Raw genomic sequence first — 14,990 nt, 5'->3', positions numbered from 1 at the left:
GTCCGTGATCACTTCCAAGAGACAATGTGTACCATCTGTGATAGCCCCTATGGCGGGGCAGTCCTCCATAATACAATGTCTGCCTGTTTTGGTGGTGGCTCTGCCCAGCCACAGCAAAGCTAATGTGTTTCCTAAGCTAGTGGATCATAGCATTTCAGAAGTTCTCTAGGCAGATGGAGGCAGGGGCCAGGCTGCTCCAGGGACATTCCGGGGTCATTTGAAAGGGAGCCAGTTGTGAGAACAGCCAGTGCAGTGATGATCAGTCATGGCTTTGGCGTAACTCCTGGATTGACCACTCTTCCTCCTTCAGCTCGCTAGAGGTTCTCGCTGGCTTCAAAGGTAAACTTGTGCCTCTTAGGTCAAAGAAGGTCATGTGAGGCTCAGAGCCTAATACGAGGTGGAGCGCTTCTGCCTCCATTTTCTCAGGAGGTGGTCAGTTACTGTACTGTAACCTTGCTCTTCTGCTGTTTTCTGTCACTCCCCCCCATGTGTATGCTCTCTTCACAGTCCTGTAAACCCAGTCTCATGTGCATGGGACATAGACAGCACGGAGGTAACTATGAGAACCTGCCCCTTAACCTGCTGCTGCCCTGACTAGCTTGAGCACCTAAAATCGCCCTTATGACCGTGCTAATTCTCTAGCCAGGCTCCATTCGACAGCTCAGGACCCCGCGTGCTCCCGGAACTTGGGGATAGGGACACAGCAGCTCCAGGAATCGAAAGGGGGTAGTTATAACTGTCAGACCTTTGGAAACGAGTGGCCTGTGTGTAGGAAGTCCCTTGCACCATGCACACTGAACTGGCTGCCACTCACCTCAGCCACCGCTGAAATACAAATGAAAGGTTTAATTGCATTAGTGGAAAATCAAAGTCCTGCAGAGCCATGCCAAGTGCATTCTCCTGGGCCCCTGGGGGATGTCGCTTCGGAGAGCGCCTTATTATAGAACTGGGGAAAGAGACTGTCAGATCTACCTCCTCCGCCAGGGCACCAGCACAAGGACTGCGGCAGGTAGGTGGAACGGCCTGGTTGTATTATTCCATGCCTCTCTGCAAGGGGAGATAGAAAAAGCTTATTATCCAGTGCTCTAACATCATAACAATACTGGTTCAAATTCTTCTCCACCAACCCTGTAACTACCTTAAAAAGTCAGGGAGAGGATAGTGCAGACATAGGATGTGCTTGGGGTTCTTGCATGGCTAGAAGTGGTCAGGACTTTGTGTTCGGTCTCCCCTGAGCTCATTACTGCAGCCCTTTAGAAACACAAGCCTGTGATGCTGGAGTAACTGGTGCTGCAGATCCTTGCAACACATCCCATAAAAGCCTGGTGAAGTCACATGTAACACCCATTATAAGGGAATAATCCCTGAACAGGACACAGCTTTTTACCCATTCCCAGTAGGTGGCACCACAGCCCCAAAAAGTGCTAGTTACCATTTCCCGGGCACAGGCGCCCAGGACAAGATGTCAGGCAGAGTGAAATCCAAGTGTGATGTTATATGTTAGGAAAGGGAGAGGGAGTCTCCTCCAGTGGGAGAGGCAGAGAATGGGGCGTTAGGATACTTGGGTTCTAGTCCCAACTCTGCCAGCGCAACATTGCACAAGTCACGTGCAGCTGTTCTAAGAGGGGCAGGGTGAGACGCCTGGGACCTGCTCTTCAGACGTGCCAAGCAGCTCCAGCTGCAGTCTGTGTGGGAGCTGGGCGCCCAAAATCAGAGGCCCTGTCTGAAAACGTTAGCCATAGCTCTGTGCCTCAGTTTCTCCCATCGGCGAAGCAGGGCGGTTGCGTACCTGTACCACCTATGCTGAGTAAATGCTTTGTCTATATGTGAAATGTTTAAGGTAATCCCTTGCCCTCCCAGCTCTTTTGGGGCATTTCCTCTTTCTGTGACTGACTTCCAAGCTGCAAACTCACCAGGGCAGGTGCTGCCTTGATCCCTAGGTTTTGTACAGCATCAGGCGTACCTCGTGCTTCACTGGCATTCAGCAATTAACCCTTCACAGCCCTGCAAGACAGGCAAGCCTCCTCACTGTGCTGCTCAGACCACTTTCCGACAAGAACTTTGAGAGGCATGATCTGCTCTTTCCCGGCATGTGCCATGTGGATGGACGGACGGACAGACCCTCCACACATCCAGGATCAGTCCTGACAGCAAGGAATACACGGGCGCCAAGATCTGTGAGAGGAATTAGTCACTCTGGGTGCCTGAACCAAGATCCTAAAAGGAGCTGATTCTCAGGACATCCTGAGCACGTGGCCCTTTGAAGCGGTCTCAAGCATCCCAAACCCCAGTTCCCTTTACAGGAAGAAGGCCAAAGTAATGAAGGGAGTTTCCCACCTCAGCAGCTTTCCCGACCTTCCCAGTGTGCTTGGACAAGGTGCAGCTTCCTCTCCTACGGTGAGCTTGCTGGTGCGGAGAACCACAACAGGCCTCAGGCAAGCCGCAGCCCTCCCATCCATGGGAGCCTCTCCCATTGGTAAAGCTGCACAGGAGAGAGATGGTGGAGGAATCTGGATCTGTTCAGAGACCCCTGCCGCACTATCCTGTTTGAGCTACCCCAGCGCTCTGTGGGGCCGCCGCTGGAACGTTGAGAGCCCAGGAAACGGGTGTGCCTTTTTATACACAGCCAGGACTACTGTGGAGAGAAAGACACAAGGGAATTAGAGGCAAGGCAGTGAGCCCAGTGCGCACTGACTGGAGCCATGTTTACAGTGAGGGTTAATGCGACCCTGTTGTCAGCCTGGGCTGTGTGTGGTGATCTCAGCCTGGAGCGTAACCGCAGTCTCCCAGCATTCCCCAGATTAACCCCCACTTCAGTCTCTGCTCCAGTCTGCCGCATAGCTGGCTGGGGCGCTTCCCACCTTCCTTCCAAGGTGAGAGGAGAGCCCATTACTCCCCCTGTGAGGAAAGCCCAGCTCAGCCTAATGGGGAGCCTCTTACCAGAGCTTAAAGGGTCTGAAAAAAGCAGGGGTGTCTCACAAACCCAGCCAAAAGAAACATTCAGGCCCTATACGGACACGTTGTAGTTTCTGTACATAGATATATCAGCCCGACATTCACTTTTTAGCTCATGACACTATACCAATGCACTGTTACTGTTTTTAAGGAAGGCAGAAGGTCTCCCAAATTAATCAAATAAAATATAGCTGGTGAATATGAAGGAGGGGGTTCAGTGAGATTCAGTGGGGCAGGGGTTCTAAGTGGGGGGGGGTGTCTCAGAGTATGGGGGGGGGGTGCAGCAAGATTCAGTGGGATTTCTCTAGAGTTTGGGGAGGTCTGGGGGTAAGTAGATGCTGTGGGGTATTGCCAGTGCCCTCCTGCTCCCCCTTCTCCCCACCCCATCCCAGCTCATAAGCTTGTCCTGAAAAGATGGTGAATGACCAGTAGGGGAAGGTCCAGGTCCCCTGTGACTCCTGTCCCCCCCTCTCTCCCAACCCCCCCTCCGGTTGGTGGGCAGCTGCATCTGCTGCTCCCCACCAGCACAGGCACGGCTGTGACACAGGGACCCTTTGGAAAAGGGCCCTACAAACACCCCTCGCCCAAGACCTGACAAACTCATTACAACCTACTCAGCCTGTGAGCTCCTGTGAAGCTCAATTGTCCAGCCTTCTTCTCGTATGCCCCCTCGGCATTCGTGAGGTGGCCTTCATGAGTAATTAATCTGAAAACATTAAAAGATGAAGTGCTCTTGGTGCACCTCAGCCTTAATTTGCCTTTGAGCCATTTTAATGTTACCGTAGAAATTTACTTTGCTTTCTGCTCAGTCCTGATCTCAGTCCACATCGTCAATTCTGGACATTTTTACCTGCGTGGAAGAAAAAAGATTAAAGATGCTCTATGAAACCCTTCAGGAAAATGAAGAAGGAGAGTCAGAAAACTGCAAGCATCAAAGACTTTAGTGCCTAAAAAAGTAGGTAATGGCATTTCATTCCTATCCTGGCACTTTGATACTTCAGATTGTAGTGATGAGGGATAACAGTGGTTTTTTTCATGAGTGTTAAAAGGACTGCGTTAGAGCCAGAAGGACACAAATGTGACATGACTGTGTAACCCCCTTTCAGCCCTGGCTTAGCACCTGACACAGGCTGTGCTCTCCACACTGGCGGTGCAAGAGCTGAACTGGGCCAAGTGGACCCAATCAGCCAATTAGGCTGTAATCTGGGAGAATTTAAAACTGGCTGGAAAGTCTGAATTACAATGTTGCCATCTCTCATGATTTTTTCATGAGTCTCTTGTTAATTATTGTTTTCCTTAAAGCCCCAGCTCCTGCAGTCCACTGGATATGTGGTGATTTCAGCCTTCCTTCTTAAAGAAAAAAAAAGTTTCTAGCCTCATGGCGAAAGCTTCAAAATGTGACCCTAGAGGCTTTAAAAGCAGAAGGCAAATAAAAAGAACACCCAATCTATGCTTTTCACATAATCTCATGATTTTAAAGCCCATCTCATGGTTTTTGGTGTGCCTGACTCATGATTTTTGAACACGTGGAGTTGGCAATAATTAGGGGAAGGCACTTGTGTGGGAACAGGCGGGGAGTTTGTATATAAGCAGGAAATTGGACACACAGGGGAGGGGGTTGCAGGGAGGCAGGCTGCAGTCACTCCCTGGGAGAAGGGAGCTAGGAGGCTGGCAGGCTGTGGGGAGGTAAGGAAGAGGCTTTAGCAAGGTGGCGGAGGAGCCCACACCTTGGCTGCTATTTAGAGGATCCCTGAGCTGGACCCCAGATTGGGGGGGCTGGGTTCCCCTGCCAGCCACTGAGGGAGTGGCACCTAGGGTGGTGAATGGGAGGGCTGCCTGAGACTGCTGGTGAACAGGGACTTTGATACACAAACTCCAGAAGGGGAAACCACCCAGCAATCTGGCTGGGGGCCTGAGAGCCATGAAGAACAGCTGCAGCTCCTGGAGTGAGGGAGGGGCTGCAGGCTGAGAGTGGTAGAGTGTGCCTGCTGAAAGGGGCATCAGCCTGCCACAATTAATCCCTGGCCCAGCCAGGAGGAGGTGCCAGAGGGTGGGGAGTGGCGCTCCCTGTCTCCCAGGAGAGGGGTACCTCAGTCCCTGGGCAATTCCAAGGATTGGGGCGCCTGGGCTCGTTTTGCCATGCTGCTGGTTAGATGCTTGCCTCCTGTGCGCTACGGAAGGAAGGTGCTTGGCGGTGCCTCATGTGAGACAAGGGGCTAACCAGACAAAGGCTGTGGCTACTTGTGACTCCCAAATGCGTTCAGGCAAACTAACTGCAAAAAATAGCTATAAACTGTAGGTCAGCCTTTGGTTACAGAGAAGCATGCCGTCAGTACAAACATTACCTGGCTAAAATGACGTGTGCTATTAAAGCTTGGTAAAGGCTAGGCTGGCAAGCACTCAGGGTCAGGTGATCACACACTCCCCCCAATGTTTCTGAACAAAAGTGTCTCTTCCTCGCTGCCCCTCAGCTTTGTCTGTCCCCCATGGATCAGGTACCCAGCAGCGGAGACCCGGGGCAGGCCTGGACATGCTCTTAGAAACACTATCGTACTGGCAACGGGCAGGTCCTGATGATCCAGGTAGATGGATGCTCTGGGGCAGATGTAAAGTGCTTTCCCAGTGCAAGACTAAATCCTAGCCAGCTGTCTGACTGTAATGCAGGGTACCCCTGCAGGCTCTGTTTCTGGCTGAGTGGCCGGGAGACTGGTGCAGGCCTGTAGGTCTTCCTTGGGGATCACAGGAGAGGGACTAACCACCTGCCCCCTTCTGGAATGCTGCTGACGGTCTGTAAAGCTGGGAACCCACATGTTCAGTTGCAAACCAGAGAGCCAAAATCCTGGCTACGTGGTGGGCTGCTGCAGGCAATGGTGGGAGGGATGGGCTGTCTCCTCCTGGTGCTGGCAGGCTGGTGGCAGGAGGGGTAGATTGTCCTCTGCTGAGCGTTTCCTGTAGGCTGGGGTTGCAGACAGGCCAGTTGTGGACCGGGCAGTGCTGTGCTGGCCGGCTGCTAGGACCCCTGCTGGAATCTCCATGTGCAGCAAATTCTGGGCTATGCACACTGCCCTTCTCCTTTCCTGGCCATCCAGGGCTCTGCATGGGTCAGAGACAGCTTCCCATCTGCCTGGCTGTCCCCTGCCCTCTGATGGGTTGAGGGAGGAGGGTCACCAGGGCGACTGGGCTCTTGCATTCATCGCCCCTTCCCTCCTGCTGCCGGAGAAGTCACCAGCGCTGCCATGGAGCCCACAGGGCTCAGAAGGCGTTTCTTCCCGTGGGGCACTGCCCCTGTGCTAAGGGATGGGGGCTACACCTGTGTGTTCTGGACTGTAAAATACCAGTACTAACAAACACTTTGCAATCCCCTTTTCTGTGCTGCTGTGGGCAGACGCCCTTCTCCAGCAAGGAGCTGTCGTCACCTCATGCAGAACAGGATGCGGACGGAATCAGCCGGCCAGGACCTTGGGGATCTAGACAGGTAAGAGTGGGTCATTGGAAGACTCTCACAGCCAACCACCTTGGTTTCCTTAACAAACCTGTGATTAGATGGGTGGAAACCATGTTTCCAAGAAGTGACAGAGATTAACCAGCGCCGTAACTAGCTTTCAGCATTGCTGCTTTTCTCACGGGCAAAAGGCTCCCAAAAGACTCTTCGGCACGACGCTAATTACTGGAAGCGTTACCTCGTGCAGGCCGAGACGCGTCTAGAGGAGCCCAGCAAGCACCTCGTGATCTGAAATAATAAATATTTGTTACTTTTATTGCTAAATAACGAAGTGTGCAAAGCCGTCCCAAATCAACCCCAGAACACACACGTGCTTCACGAAAGAGAAATGCACAAGCTGAAGATGGGCATCCTATTGCAAGAGGATGGGACAGCTTCTGTCCACTGCAGCAGTATAAAAGCCCCCTGGAGAATTCTTATGACGTATTATTGCTGTACCACCTCGGGGCCCTTCTGAGCTAGGAACTATCTATTGCCAACCCCTGCAGCCCCGGGAATGGGCCATGCTGGTGGTGGAGCCAGAAGCGGGAGTGGAGGCGTTGGGGACGGGCTGAGTGAGTGGAGCACAAAGTTCTCTGTTTATTCTGGCTTGCAGAGAAGGCAACAGGCAGCCACGTGAGGCTGATCTAAATCTGAGCAGATCCGGAGGTTGCTTTAACTTGTACTAGGGTCCCGCACCAGGCTTTTGAGCAGCCCAATATTAGGGCAACGTGAAAGCCACCATCTCTGTTTCTCATCTCCTTGGCTGTGCCTTCTGTGCCGTCTCTGGAGAGGTGCAGTACAGAATTTGGGCTGGAGCCTTGGCTACTGAGCGATTTAGCCAAGACCTTTAGTTGCATTACGTGCTTTTATACCATCATGGAGCCATCATGGATGTCTGTAAATTGTTTCCATATGTTTTCAAATTAATCTCCCCTTCGTTGTGCGTCCCATAACTCACTCTCTCCAGAGATGCAGTCTGAGTAAAGCTAACCATCTGTTGGGGAAGAGTGATCTTCCTAAAATTATCTCTTTGCCACCTGCTAGTCTAGCTAAACCATATGCAATAGACTCAGAGACAATTAACCCTTCAGGTTTTGGACTGATGAAGTGTGTATCAGTCCCCTTTGCTGCCTGAACTAACAGTTCTGTAGCTCCCAGAGGAGATTGCCCTGGGTTTCTAGAGCTGAAGTTCTTTAGTACCGTCTCTTATTATTCTTGTGTGTTCAGCATAATGGACACAGGCCCTTAAGTCCACATGTTCTAGTCTGTAGTGTGTATTGGGACAAGTATGACAATAGCATTTAATTACAAGGACCGATGAGGGTGATGGGGGTGTTGTGGGAGCCGGCAGGCACCCATACTCTAGTGTTTGAAAAGCAATGTGCTGCGTGGCACAGTGAGGATATGAGCAAAACGGGTTCCTCATTCCCCCCAAGAATTGAATCTCTGGCCATCTCTTCCTGCACAGGGAGAATTGCTCACCTTTCTCACTCATGGGAGATCTAGTGGGAGGCTCAGAGCAGACCTACGTTTGCGACTGTAAATCTGGCACCAGTGCTTCCTCTAGACACTCTCTTGTGTTCTTTCAGCGTGACAGGGGAGGGCTGGTGCCTTTTAAACACTTGACAAACATACCCTGGCAGAGTTAGGCCTTTCTGTCTCTCTCCTTTTATAGTAAGTGAGTCACCGAGCACTCCTGCCCCAGAGACCTGTGGTTTCCTGCATCCTGTGCGCAGTCTGCGATCTCAGGAGGCAGTCTGGGTATGTGATATGCACTACAAAGAAAAGACAAGGAATCCATTTTCTGGGGTGAATAATAATAGTTAATCTGCTCTGTGCCAAGCTGGCACTTCCCATCCAAGGCGCTCCCATCCCCTAATTAACATTAACGACACAGTCCCACAGCCCTCCTGGGAGGTAGTTAGGAACTACAGGTAAGAAAACTGAGGCACACAGAAGTTTATTGATTTGAAGCCCAGAAGGGGCCATTATGATCATCCAGCCTGATCTCTGCATGGCGCAGGGCAAGCTCATGTCTGCCTAAAGCCCATCTTTGAGCCATGGCACATCTGTTAGGAAGGTGCTCAGCCTTGGTTTATCCACCACCAGGAACCTGCACCCGTACCTCTTCCATCCTGCCCTCATAGCCAGGGACCTGCTCCCATTCCACCCTCTAGGACTGGTGGGCACCCCACAAACCTTCCCCTGGAGCTGCTCAGCTCAAATGCACCAAGACCTGGGCACCCCGGCCCAGCCACCTGCACCCGCTGCCTGCACCCAGCAACCTCCACCTCCCCCGACAAGCTGCCCTTCCCCCGCCCCCAGAAAGGCCTGTGGGAGCTGGGCACGGAGCAGATGGTGTGTGATGGGCATCAACATGGAGTTGGACAGGTCGCTCCTCTTGTGGCAAAAGGGCTGGTGACGTCACCAGGAACAGTCCTGAGTCCCACAGACACAATCTTACCCGTGCCGGGGTGGGGAGCACCTGGGAAGGGGGCAGGAGCACATCCCTGACAGCTGTCTGGAGCCTGCTTCCTGCTCCTTGGAGCCCCTGGGGTGGGGAGAAGGCAAAAACCCTTCCCTGCCCCTCCCTGGGCAGCCCCACCAGCCTCCAGCCCCACTGCCCATGGAAGGAAGTGGGGGAGGTCCCGAAATTTGCTGCCCTCCGAAATCTACTGACCTAGGCAGCCATGTAGCTTGCTTATGCCTAGAACAGCCTGTGACCACATCCCTCGGTAAGCTGGTCCGTGGGTAAGTGCTCTCATTTTAGAAAAAACAGCCTTATTTCTAGCTTGCCTAGTTTCAGTGGCCAGCCACTGGATCTTGATCTAGGGCTTTCTGCGCCACCCTAGAGAGCTGTCTGCTCAGAAACTTCCCCCACCCCTCGCTCCTTGTAGACTGGGATCACATCAACTCTGAACCCTCTCGTGGGTTAACCAAACAGATTGCGCTTCTTTTTAGTCTCTTACTCCAGGGCATGGTGGCTAGACCTCAGATCATTCCTGTAGCTCTTTCCTGAGCCCTCCCCAATGGTTGAACTTTCTTTGGGATGTGTGGGCACCCAGACCGGACACAGTATTCCAGGGACGGCCATATTTTAGCCACTACAAATCCTGCATCTTGGCAGGGTGTTAGACTAGATCAACGGTTCCCAACTTGGGGGGCGGGACCCCAGTGGGTGGGCACCAAAGATTACAGAGGGGTCCATGAGGCATCAGTAATACTGAGGTCATTTAGCCCTCCACAGCTCCACGCTGGGCACAGGCCCCTTAAGCTCCGCATTGGCCAGAGTGGAGGAGCAGCCCCCCCCAACCAGCCCTGCAGTGGCCAGGTGCCTGGCCGGAGAGGAGCAGCCCCCCGCTGGTGGGGGCCTGGAGCAGTCCCAGCCAACCCGCCAGGGCCCGCTTCCATTACCCTCAGTCCATGAGGGACGGGAAGAGGGGGGGCCCCAGGGGGCATGCAGTGGCAGCTGTGCCAAGGAAGGCTTAACTTCTTACTCAGGTAAGAGTCATTTATTATTATGTAATGTAATGTTATTACTTCAGCGTTATGTGTTTAGAGGGGTTATACGTGTTTATGGCCAGTGAGGGCAGGGCAGGGTTGTTTTATCTAGTGTTAACTAGTGGGGATTTTACTCAAAAAGGTTGGGAACCTGGATTAGGTGACCATGGTGGCTTCTATCCCTGTGATTCTATATACAGAGGTAATACTACTGCTACTTTATATTCTCCTGCTTATACTTCCAAGGCCTACTTTTGCCCTTTTAGCTACAGTATCACCTGGGAGCGCCTGTTCAATTGGTTATCTTCCATGTCCTCGAAGTTCTTCTCAGAGTAATTACTTTTCAGGATAGACTTAAATGCGACCTGCGTTCTTTGTTCCTACATGTGTGACCTTGCATTTGGCTGGGTTAAAACATGCTGTTCAAATGAGCCCACTTTGCCACACTGGATGCAGCGACAAAGAATTCAAATATATTAAGATCACTGAATAATTCTGGCTTCCTGCTACATGTAGGTCAAGATGGAACTGGGAGCGAGAGAGGCAACGTGGGTGAAGTGTCCATTAAACACCAGTGGGAGTGGAGACTAGGTGTGCATGTTAGGAGTGGTTTTGTACACCTGGATTTATTTTCTGTGTGTGACATCGTCAGTTGCATCTTAAGGAGAAAGTGATGAATGACACAAACCCCATTTCCTTTGGTTCTGAGCATCCAATACAGGGCAAAGTAAGAAACTTCTACGAGGTGTGAGACTCATTGAGAAAGAACAGAGTTTAACCCCTTAGAAATCAGACATGTAGCAACATCACAGTGCTAGATTCTCTTATTCAGGTGTGTTGCATATATCACATCCTAGTGATTAGAGCAGGGAACTGATAATCAGAACTCCAGTTCTTTTATTCCTACCTCTACCACTTTGTCTGATGTGTAAACTTAGGCAAATCACTTAGCCTCTCTCTGCCTTAGTTTATCATCAATGACACGGCACAATAATTCTTATTTATCTCACAGGGGCAGTGTGAGACTTCCTTAGTTCATGTCGATGTAAGCCAGGTCTGAGTGTCTCAGTGACACTCTCCCTGCTCAGCAGCTGAAAGGGGGGCACTTTATTTGCATGGGCTTTGTATCTGCATGAGTACAATCAAGTATTTAGCATAACTCACCTAGGTGCTGAGCATAATGGGAAATGGTTAGCAGGGCTGGTTTTGGGCTACAAACCACTTTGTGTCCTTCAATTGTATGAACAGATGTCAGCAAAACTGTGCGTAGTTTGTTATGATAGAATCTGCACCCTAAACTAAACAGAGCTCCACAAGGGTGGCAGACAGATGTTTCAGCCTGGAAACGGGGGGGGGGGGGAGAGGGGAGAGGATGAGCAGTCTCCTATTGGGATCACACTGGCCCTGGTAAAGGGCTGCCCCCAGGCATGGAGTGATTCTCTCTCCCCATTGTTAAAAGATAGAATTAATGACTCATCTTGGAGTCTTTTGTTTCTTAAAAGCAGGGACATTGCCTGTATGTCAGCAGAAGGTTTACCCATGAGCTGAAATCACTAAGAGCTGAAATCACTAAGAGCTGAACCAGTAGAGGATCTGGGAAACCTTGCCTGACAACTAACAGAGCTGAGTGAGCACCAGGCAACTCTGGTGAGAGGCTGGCACAGTCGGTGCCAGCCTGGGGCGGTCAGGGTCGGTGGAGAGGCTGGCACGGTCGGTGCCAGCCGGGTCAGCGATTGGCAGAGGGGTTGGCACAGTCGGTGCCAGCCCGGTGCAGTCAGCGGGAGCCCGGTGCGGTCGGAGCCAGCGGTCGGTGGGAAACAGGCGTGGGGGCTGCCAGCGGTCGGGGACTCAGCGAGGCCCGAAGGTGGTAGGAGACAGCAGCAGAGGGGGCCTGGTCGAGCCCGTGTCGGACAGGAGCGGCATAGGGGGTGGAGCCACCCCCAAGAGGTGGACATTGCAACCAACGCCAGTCAGTAAAGGGGGAAGAAGGAAGGGAGAGGCGAAGGACATGTCCTGTACTCTGGGAGGGGTTTGGTTCATTGAGTTCATGAACTCTGTTTGCACTGTTCCCCAAACCAGTGCTGTGTTAACTCTCTTTTGCTATTAAAAGGTTTCTTTCTACACTCAGACTCTGTGCTTGCGAGAGGGGAAGTATTGCTCTTTGGGGGCGCCCAGGGAATAGTGTGTAATTTCCCAGGTGACTTGGGTGGGGGCTCGAGCCAGTTTGGTGTTGTATCATTGAGAGGGACCCCTAGATATAGAACCCGGCCCTTGCTGCTGCCGACGCGGTCTGGCAGAAGGGTTACATCTGTAAAGCTCTTTGAGATCCTCTGCTGAAAGGCCTTAGAGAAAGGGCAAACATTATTAGCAGGACTGGTAGTGTCCAGTGACATACCATCTTTAGTTTTGCGGTAAAAGTCTCTTCCTAGTCTCTTGGATGGGCTCAGAAAAAGAATACACCCCACGCTGGCTTTTGTCGTTGTGTTTCTGATAAACATCTCCTGCTATTGCAGATGGACGCAGTGCATGTAACCAGTCCCCAGATCTGATTGGTCAGGCTGTGCAAACTGCTCTGAGCAAGCAGCAACCATGCAGCTCACCACAACGAGCCTCTAAGAATTACATTGAGCTGATCTGGATAGCGAGAGGGAGGGAAACGCCAGGGGTGTTAGTGGAGGGGGCTGTTATGGAGAACAGCATCAGCATGACTTTGCATCTAGTTTCTGGGCATCCATTTGTGACAATTGTTGCATCTCTTTGGCTCAGTCTACATGACAGAGTTACTCTGTGAGCGTCCACACTTAAATGTAGCTGCCAGCGATGTAACTCGCCCACTGCACCGACTTACTAACTCCACCTCCACGAGGGGTGCAGCACTTAGGGTGACGCAGTGTCGGGGTTTACATCTGCTGTTGCTGCCTTTCAGAAGCCTTCCCACAATGCCCCACACTGATAATGCAATCAGTGCAAACACTCCTGGGGAGGACATGCCCCGCTGACACAAGAAGCGTAGTGTGGATATGGAAAAGCAATTTAAGCTGTCTGTTGACATAACTTAGGTCGACTTGTTTTGTAGTGTAGACTTGCCTTTTGACTCTTCATCCTTCTCAGGAGTCTACTGCTGCCCCTGTGGAGGGGAAAAGACATGGATCCTGTGTGTGTTACATCTAATCACATGCATGGAAAATACAAATAATAAAATAGGTTTGAAATATTAAACAATTATCCAGTTCTAGCAACATTTTACAATACAGCTGAAGGGACACATCCCTCAAAACAGCCAGATTAGATTATAAGGACTTCAGGGTAGGGAGCTTGTCTTCATGCCTATCTATAACACCTATCTAGCTGTTAGCACTTTACAAGTGATAGTAACACTCACACCAAGGTTAATTCAGCACTTTCTAAATGACTCCTCTCTGAGCTCCCATTGAGACTAATGTACTCAGTCCAGCCCTCAATGTGTTCAAGGCACAGTCTAATTTCTGAGCTACTGGGGATCAAGATACTTCTATGCCCAGAGCTGGGTTCACCCAGTTGGAAAAGCAAAGAGCTAAAGTAAAAATTAAGAACAAGGGTGAAGAAGCCTTTGGACCTTGCATTAACAAGTGCAGTGTATAGTTCATTAGCAGCAGTTCCTTCACAGTAGGAAAGGCATAACCTTGAGGAAATTTTGAGAGAGGAATCTGGGTTTTTACATTCCTTTATTTGATGTAGTGGAGGGAGCTCATGAAGAAATATGAGACGTTTTCTGGCATGGTCAAAAGAATGAAACCCAGATGACGAGCTGATGTAGACGCTACTTTAACATAATTTTGCTGCTGCTGAGTATTATTGAATGTGACATGTTAGAAGTCTAGCAGAAATTGCTACAGTATGCAACACAGGAGAATGCTGGGTGTTGTCTTTTAAAATAATGCTTGTAAAAATAAGGGTGGGTCAATCAATTTCAGAAATTTCCTTTCCCAGCCCCAGCCTAGTGAAATATAGTCCATTTCTAGACCCTGACCTTTCTAGAACTGGATCTTTTTGCAAATGATAAATTGTTCAATTAAAGGTTTTACTCTCTCGCTCTTTCTTTTTTTTTGGGTCTTTTTGCTGCTGCATCTCTGCACTTCCAAATTGTACCCTGGACTGGGACTAGAAGTGATTCAGTAGTGTATGTAGTGGGAACTGTCCCCTTTAAGGGTTATATTGACTAGGGTTTGATCAATCCCTGTTCTGTGGCATGGCTCTTTAAGGTTACTGCAGTTCTGGAGTGGACAATGGCCTAGGGAAGAACAGAAGCAGAAGAGAGAGGAAGTTGTCTCAGGGAATAATTAGTGTTTGGGGGAAACCCAGGCTGCTGTGTCTTTAATGGCCAAGGAGTAGGAACATTGTAGTGTAGGAGGGGCAAGGCTCCCCTCTCTCCCAGCCAACCAGGGTCAGGTCTGGGAAAGAGGACGGTATATATCTACCTCATTCTAAGGGAAGAGGTGGAATACCACTGGGGAAGAGAGGAAAGGCCAGGACTGAAATGCAAAGGGGTCAGCTTGGCAGAAGCTGGTTTAAGGCTGCAACGGGCCTGAAATTATCACACAGACTCCAGGAAGAGGGCTGCAGGACACCTGAACCAAGGGGAAGAGGGAGTGGTCCCAAAGGGCTTATGTAATTTGTATTTTGGAGAGGGCTAAAGCCCTATTTTAAGTACTCTGGCCTGAGTGTAAATGTTAAAGCACTAAAAAGGAACGGAGGGCAGGGTGCCCCACAGGTCATGAAGGAGTGCTCTGGGATTGCAGCTGTCCACACCGTACTCCCAGTGTTTCTAGTCCCACTGAAAGCAAGGAGTATCAGCGCCCCCAGGTCCTCTGCAAAAGTCTGTTCTTAGCAGATTTCCAAGCCAGTTCTCAGCCTCGGGTGTGAATGAACATCACACCAACCTCTAACCATTGGGGTTCTCCTCTAAAACCAAACCGTGACCTTGTTGCCGTCCGTGCCTTGCTGCCTAAAATAAAGCGACCTCTTTTCAATGGAAGTGGGCAAACAACATGTGTAACAAAATCCAAAGTCT

This window comes from Emydura macquarii, unplaced genomic scaffold (assembly GCF_026122565.2).
Source record: "Emydura macquarii macquarii isolate MOO-44397 ecotype Brisbane River unplaced genomic scaffold, CSIRO-AGI_Emac_v2 contig_1348, whole genome shotgun sequence".
Lineage (NCBI taxonomy): Eukaryota > Metazoa > Chordata > Testudines > Chelidae > Emydura > Emydura macquarii.
The sequence above is the reverse complement of the archived record's forward strand: the minus strand, read 5'-3'. Positions refer to the sequence as shown.